Below are 8,059 nucleotides of genomic sequence, written 5' to 3'. Positions count from 1 at the left end.
GACCCCCTCTTCCTCTCCACCGAGCCACGAGGTCCCGGACGCGCTGCAACGCCGCCACCATCGCCGTTCCCGTCGCCGGCCACCAAAGCTCACCGCCGTCGATTCGCGACGTCTGGCACGCCCCCGAGCCCACTGACCTTCTGCGCCGCCTCCCTGTGAGCTCCTCATCTCCTCTCTTTGCTCGCCCCCTCCGTTCTCGTCCCCTAGCTAGCTGCCCCGCCGAACCCGAGCTCCGGCCGCTCCTGACCTCGTCGCCGCCGTCACTACAGCCACTGGAGCTCCCACCCGAGTACACCATCGTGCTCAGTGCAACCCCAGGAGGTCGTAACACCCCTCTTTGCCTCCTGTCGTGCTCCCTAACCCCGAAACCCAGTTCACCCGAACGCCGGCACCGCCGTGAGCTTCATTCCGGTGAGCTCCGGCCACCCCAGCTCGCCCCGGTTGCACCGTTGGATGCGCGGGATCGCCAGCTTTCCGTAGAGCCCAACGGCGCCTCGAATGGTTCCCTGTATCGCAATCCCGAGCCGCCCTGCCGTTTCTGTCGTCGCCGGCGACAAGTCGCCGGCAGGTTTGACCGGATCGGCCCGGGGTTTGACCCCCCTGACGTGTGGGCTCAGGCACCTGCTTAATTAGTGTTAGGTTAGTTAGTGTTAATTAACTTAGCTAATTAGATGAGCCACTGACATGCGGGCCCCGCCCGGCTAACCAAGTTAGTTAGGGTTAATTTTAATTAGGTTAGTTAGTCCAGACACTGACACGCAGGGCCCACAGGTCAGTTTGACCTGGACGGCGCCCGTTGACCTGCTGACGTCACTATGAGGTCATGCTGACGCAATAAACCCCTTTTCTGGATTTAAATAAATCTTAAATGATTTAATAATTTCAGAAAATGCCTAAAACTTCTAAAATTCATAGAAATTCAACCGTAACTCCAAATAAAATAAATTATATATGAAAAATGATCAGAAAAATCCAATCTATCCATCTGTACTGGTTTCATGCATGTTATAACAACTTATAGATGCTGTTTAGCACAAATCATGCTAATGGCATTTAAATAATCACATATGGAGTTTGAATTTGAATCTTGTATTCAAACCAACTTCATTTAATCTGTTGCTAATTGCATTAGCTCAAAACACTTTCATATTGCCATGTCATAGCATGCATCATATTGTGCATTGCATTGATCGTGTTTCTTCTGTGTTTGCCGGTGTTGTTCCCCCTCGGTAGACGCTGTACCGATGATGTGATCGTTGACACTGATGAAGACTCAATGTTATCTTCAGAAGTGCCAGGCAAGCAAAACCCCCTTGTTCATTCCGATAAAATCCCACTCTCTCGCTCCTGCTCTCTATTACTGCATTAGGACAACAATGATTCAACTGTTACTTGCTGCGGTAGCTGAACCCCTTTATCCTTTGCATGACCTGTCATTCCACAGTAAATAGATGAAACCCACTAGCATGAGTAGGAGTTGTTTGAGCCCTGTTGTGCCTACTCATTCATGTTTGTTTGTCATGCCTGCTATTGCTTAGAGTTGAGTCAGGTCTGATTCATCGGGGATGAATCAGAGGCGTGTGAACATGTCCTACTGTGTGTGAGCTAAGTGTGTGAACACGATTTGGTAAAGGTAGCGGTGAGAGGCCATGTAGGAGTACATGGTGGGTTGTCTCATTGCAGCCGTCCTCAGGAACTGAGTTCTGTGTTTGTGATCCATGATCAGTTACTACCACACATTGAGCTCCGGGCGCTCCAAGCTCTCTCGACTTATTAATCAACTTGATCTCTGTCCAGGAGTTGCAACTAGTTTCTGGTGTTTGTAGGTAGTGTTAGTAGTCTACCAAGTGGCACCCGGTACAGGTGGGCTTGGGACAGACTAGGCACAGTGGCACGGTGTACCAAGCGTAGATCCACCCGTCGAGGAGGGCTTGGGAACCCTGCACACATCGTTTGGGGCCGTGAGCGACACCCCAGCCGGATCTCCTTGCGGATGGAACCCGAATAGGCGATAAACATGGACTAGAGACTTGTTCGGTTAGTCAAGTCGTGGCCGACTCCCTCGCCCGGCTTCCGCTTGAAGGTTGTCGAGGTACATGACGTGTACAGGGCGATAAGTGGCGAAAGCGTGTGTGAAGAAGTACACCCCTGCAGGGTTATCATTATCTATTCGAATAGCCGGATTCCTCGGATATGGAAACTTGGACCCCTTGTACAGTTCATAGAAAAGTGAAAGTGGATACTCTAAAATACGCAAGATAAGCGTGAGTGCTATGGATGGCGTTCTCGTAGGGAGACGGGAGTGGATCCATAGTGGTGTATTGATATGGTGAATATGTGGACTCGTGTGCGCCACCTCAAAAGAGTTACTTGCAGTCGTAGTTCAGGATAGCCACCGAGTCAAAGCTGGCTTGCTGCAGTTAAACCCCACCATCCCCTTTGTTGACAATGATGCATATGTAGTTAGTTCTGATGTAAGTCTTGCTGGGTACATTTGTACTCACGTTTGCCTATTTTATGTTTTTTGCAGAGAGACTTCAGTCTCACTAGTAGTTCCGGTTGGACTTCGACGTTTAGCTTGTTACCTCAGCTACGATCTTGTGCCCTCGGCAGGATCTGGTAGATAGTCAGGCTTCTCAGCCTTTTTCATTTATAGTTGTCTGTACTCAGACGTGATAGCTTCCGCATGTGCTTTGATTGTATGCTCTGAATGTTGGGTCATGAGACCCATGATTGTAATATCTCGCTCCTCGGAGCCTATTAAATAAATACTTGAGTTGTAGAGTCATGTTGTGATGCCATGTTGTATTGCACATATCGAGCATATTGTGTGTATGTTATTGAAATGCTTGGTATGTGTGGGATCTGACTATCTAGTTGTTTATCCTTAGTAGCCTCTCTTACCGGGAAATGTCTCCTGGTGTTTCCACTGAGCCTTGGTAGCTTGCTACTGCTCCGGAACACTTAGGCTGGCCGGCATGTGTCCTTCTTCGTTCCTGTGTTTGTCCCTTCGGGGAAATGTCACGCGATGAATACCGGAGTCCTGTTAGCCCGCTACAGCCCGGTTCACCGGAGTCCTGCTAGCCCAGTGCTACAGCCTGGATTCACTCGCTGATGACCGACACGTTCGTTGCTGGGTCATGTATGCCTATTCCTGTAAGTTAGTGCCACTTTGGGTTCACGACTAGCCATGTCAGCCCGGGTTCTTTGTCATATGGATGCTAGCGACACTATCATATACGTGAGCCAAAAGGCGCAAACGGTCCCGGGCCAGGTAAGGTGGCACCCGTGGGAATACCGTGCGTGAGGCCGCAAAGTGATATGATGTGTTACATGCTAGATCGGTATGGCTTAGGATCGGGGTCCTGACAGCGTTGGTATCAGAGCTTGACTGCCTGTAGGATTACCAAGCCAAACTGGTCGAAGTTGAGTCTAGAAATTCTTTAGTTATATAAGGGAATTGATTGTGGGATGGAACGTAAGGCTCTTTTTACTCCTTATACCTTATGCCCTTCTGATCTGAGTCATCCTATCTTTCCTACGGGGATTAAGAACTAGGCTATCTCTTCTTTCTATCAGGATCACGTGTTACTTATCCGTAGACTTATAAGATTGTTGGACTTAAGCCTCTGTTCAGTTCCTACTACTTCTGTATGTTAGCTGTTGATCTCCAAACCTTGATATCGTGCTTCTGAGTGGTTATGCCACCATTTTTGTGATTGTCTCAAATCTTTTTGAGCATTTACAGCTGTTATGCTATCCGAGTCATCCCAGGTTTCTAAATAGTCTGAAGCAATTTGCAAATCCCTTCTTCCCGTTCCCGATGTCCTTTTGGTCAGATTAATCACACAAATTAGTGAGTTGAGGTACTTTATTGTCTTGACATATATGTTGGAGCTGGTATTATGACCCTAGGTGTCTTAGGGGATCATCTAGTAATTTAGCCATGATTTGTGTCCCAGTGTGATGATTCTGGCCTTTCTTCTCGAAAGCATTCCGTGATGCTACTTAGTAGTAGGTATTCTATTCCTGGGTTTTCGAACCAAGATTCACTCTACTTACTTCATGTTGATAGTGTTTGCTAGTTCCTTTAGGATATTAGTAACTTTGCGATAGTCCTCGAAGTTCGTGGTATTTCCTTCTTCCAAATACTATGAACCACTTTATGGCAGATGTTTATTGGATCAAAAGATCACAATTAGAGTACTCTTGAGGAGTTCTCCATTCATAAATCGTGACTCTGCCAGTCCTACCTCTCTGCATGGGTTATCCGGAAGAAACGTGTTGAACTTGGTTCGGCATACTAATCTATGCATCCACAACTCAGAAAATTATATGTTCCTTTGAGTTGTTCTCTTTAGTTGCATTCTGACCCTCGTCTATCAATTGATAGTCAAGAGTATGCGTGCATTCGTGTATCGAGGCCTATTACTCTTGTGGTCCGTCAAGCCATTCTATTCCGGAATAACTAGGAGAAACAAACTCCAGTACCTCATCCATATCCAGGATCGAGTCAAAGAAGTTGTCTTCCACAGATCAGATGCAATCCAACTTTTGATTCTGTTCTACCCTGGAGTATCACACCCTTTATGTCAGGATCTTCATGAGAATTGCTCCAGCCCTTGTGAATTCTTGACGTAGTGATACTTCTCGCCGTCATTTTCATTTCTCGCTTCCGTGTTGTTGCAACCGGAGTGCCGACAAGTGAATCGTGATGTGTGAACTCAATACTCCTAGCAACCCCGTTGCTTGGTAGTTAAAGGACAATAATTTCATTCTTAGCATGTTGGTTATTGAATCATCATTCTAAGATTGATCGTGCTACCTAGTCCATTCTCCTGGTTCACTCCTCGATCGATGAGTTAGGATTATTTCAAATCCTCGCTCCATTGATCATATCGTCTTGCCCTGAAAAGCAAGATTGTCCTCGAGCTTAGTAACATATCGGTGGTTCGTGATTTTTTGATTATCTTCTCGAAAGTATTACCAGGTTGTCACCTGACCGCTATGTTGAGTCGTGATCAAGATGGTCTCCTGTAAACCACCCCTTCTCCAAGAATCTGTGTGGGATACCCCTGAGCTAGTTGGCTAAGCTGAACAACAACTTGGAGAGTTGGAAGATGGAAGCTTGCCCGACTTAGTTCATGTTAAGGGATATCTTTTTGTGTGTGTGTGTTCAAGAAAGATGATATCTTCATCAATTGGTCCTTGTGATCAATTGTTGGATCTATTATCTTACCCAAACCTTTGATTTGAGTATGGGCTATCGTCAAATCAAATCAGAACCAACGATATTCACAATGTTGTCTTACTCGTGGTTTTCCCTCGAGCATACACCATTATATTCTTTGGTCTGACCAATGCTATCACCGTGTTCACATGATGGTGGAAGTCCAGTGATATGGAAATTCCGATGAGTTGTTGTTGAGCCCATCAGTAGCATTTCGTCTCCCCCCATGAATCATGTTGAACATCAACTTAGTGTTGAAAATTTTGTAAGCATTTCTTCATGCTAGTTCATGAAGCATATGTTCGGATGTAAGAAGTGACTTCCTCTAGTTCATGTGCATTTGATGCAAGTTGCCGCCATGGACTCGAGAAAGTCAATGTTGTTTCCTTTGGAATCATCCCAAGTCAGTCATGCACGTGCAAAGAATGATGTGGTATGTTAGACTGATCATCTTCATTCCATATGTATATCCTAGCACACCAAGCCACTGATTGAGTTGTTCAAAGATAAAGGAGTCTGTCCAAGGTGAACTCTTTGGACTTCCACGCGTGGAGACTTCGATATCCTCGATAATGGTTCCCCACCTGAACTCGGTAGTGTTTTATTGTAAGACTACCATGTGATCATGTTTGTCCGGGACAACATGTTCACATGTTTGTAGCAGCACCGGCTCATATTTTGGAGCTTACTGCCGTAGTTCATTCCCCGAGAATCTCACAACGCCGTCTCGTCGATTTGTGTTGCAAACCTTTGTTTTTCTTCCTAGACTCGATGAGTCTGGAATATCCTGACACCAGCCAGATCTCAATCTCAGGCAGATATGATGGTTGGAACATTTCCCAAGAGTTATAATATTGGTCTCGCGATAACCGGTAAAGTGAATGTCGTGGCCAACACACCCCGCCGGGAGACCTAATATTGTAGTATCTTGATTGGAGAAGTTGGCCACCTCCCCATAAGGATTTCGTAGGATTTACTCCCTAGTTGTTCCTTATGATTCTTGTGCTCCCGAAGTCTGACCTTTACTTGATGTTCTAGATACCAGACCATTTCTATGAATGGGTTACACTAGCACATCAAGGAGAACATTAGAAGCGGAGTGCTAAATGTCTCTCGGTCGATCATCCAGATTTTGTTTCCTTGGCCTCGCTAAGGTGAAATCTGAGAAGGTGTTATCTTCCTTTGCATCTGCATCATCCATCATTAGTCATCATGGTAGTAAGTTGTGTTTCCAGGATCCTTGACACGGATATTGGTAAAATCTTGATGATTGTGGAAATGCTCAAGTTCTTGAGAGCACGCACAAGCGCTACGTGTTATCATCGGCACTAACTAGGATTCCGCTCAGTTTCCTCGGCAATGCTATGACCTTTTCAAACAGTGAATTCACTCTCTATTATTGGGTTCTTCCCCAGTTACCAGAATCATTCCCAGCATTTGCATTTTGTTCCCAGCTTGCACCGCCAATGTGCCATTCTACCACGGGTCTCTTCCATTTCCAGTGATAAGCAAATTCATCCATTACGTTGTTTTCAACAATGTAATCCACATCATCCATTCTAATCCGGGTATGCCATTCTACCAAACCCCTCCAAACGATCGCTCGAGAATTGCCTTAGGCTGGTTTAAAGAGTTTCAATGATCTCTGGATCAAAGGTAATTCTTTTTGCCACTTAAGGTAATAATCTACGAATCACCCTCCTCCAGGATGTTTCGTCGTGGTATCATGGCAACTCAACTCCTCGCTACGTTGACAACCGATCACCACATTCTTAAGTCTGGAATTGTTGTCTACCTAGCGAGCCCTCATCATCTGTCTCACTCCATTTCCTCAGATGTATGCTTCGTGTCTCAGCTCGAGAGATGTGACAATGTCCCATCCCATGAGTTGATCCTGAGTTGTTCGGTCTTCGAGAAGATCGATCCTTCTAGAGTTTTCCTTTCCTCTTCTTGTCATGATTAGCTAGAGTTCTTAGAGCAAGACGTCAAGACAATGATGGTGATCGAATCAATGTTCTTATGAAGGGCAACCTGGATCGTGAAGATTGTGTTAGGTTGCATTCCCCATCGTCTTACCCTACACTTGAATCTCGGGTCGAGATTCTTGTTTAGTGGGGGTGAGTTGTCACATCCCTAGTTCTGGCCTGACCTATGCTTTCCTCCATCTGTGCATCATGTTTAAATTTTTGAAACTTAAACTGAGGAATTTTAGAAGCCTCAGAACCCTAAATAAAAGAAGGGCAAAAACCCTAAAATCTCATTCATTGTTCCAAAATGCTCTTCTTAGATGTTTAATATTTTTGGCAATGGTTTTGATCCAAACCAAAAATATTGAACATTTTTAAGGATTTATTTTTGGTACTTTGAATTTAAATCTTTAGCTATTTGAATTAGAATTATATTCATATAACTAGAATATAATTTCAAATACCCCTGAAATATTTTATGAGCTTTTGGAAAAGTCCATCTAGCAAAATAAAAATATTCAGAGGAGCTTTTGGCATTGTTTGAATTATTTTAAATTCAAAACAGTGGCAAAAGATTAAATAAAAAGAAAACAGAACAGAAATTTAAAAAAGAGCAGAAGGACTTACCTGGCGCCCACTTACCTGGCCCAGCTCCTCCAGCGGCCCAGCCCACCTCCTCCTCTCTGTTGTCTTTCCCCCCCCCCTCGCCCCGAAGCTGCTCGGTGGCGCGCGCGGCCACGCGCCCCGGCCACCTCCTCCCTGCCTGCCTGCCTCCTCCTTCGCCTGGACGCCCCGGTGACGCCACGCGCCTCCCCGACCCCCTCTCATTTCTCCCTCGCTCTCTGGACCTCCCTCCCCCTCG

The sequence above is a fragment of the Triticum dicoccoides genome, chromosome 7B, assembly GCF_002162155.2.
Source record: "Triticum dicoccoides isolate Atlit2015 ecotype Zavitan chromosome 7B, WEW_v2.0, whole genome shotgun sequence".
NCBI classification, from domain to species: Eukaryota; Viridiplantae; Streptophyta; class Magnoliopsida; order Poales; family Poaceae; genus Triticum; species Triticum dicoccoides.
The sequence above is the reverse complement of the archived record's forward strand: the minus strand, read 5'-3'. Positions refer to the sequence as shown.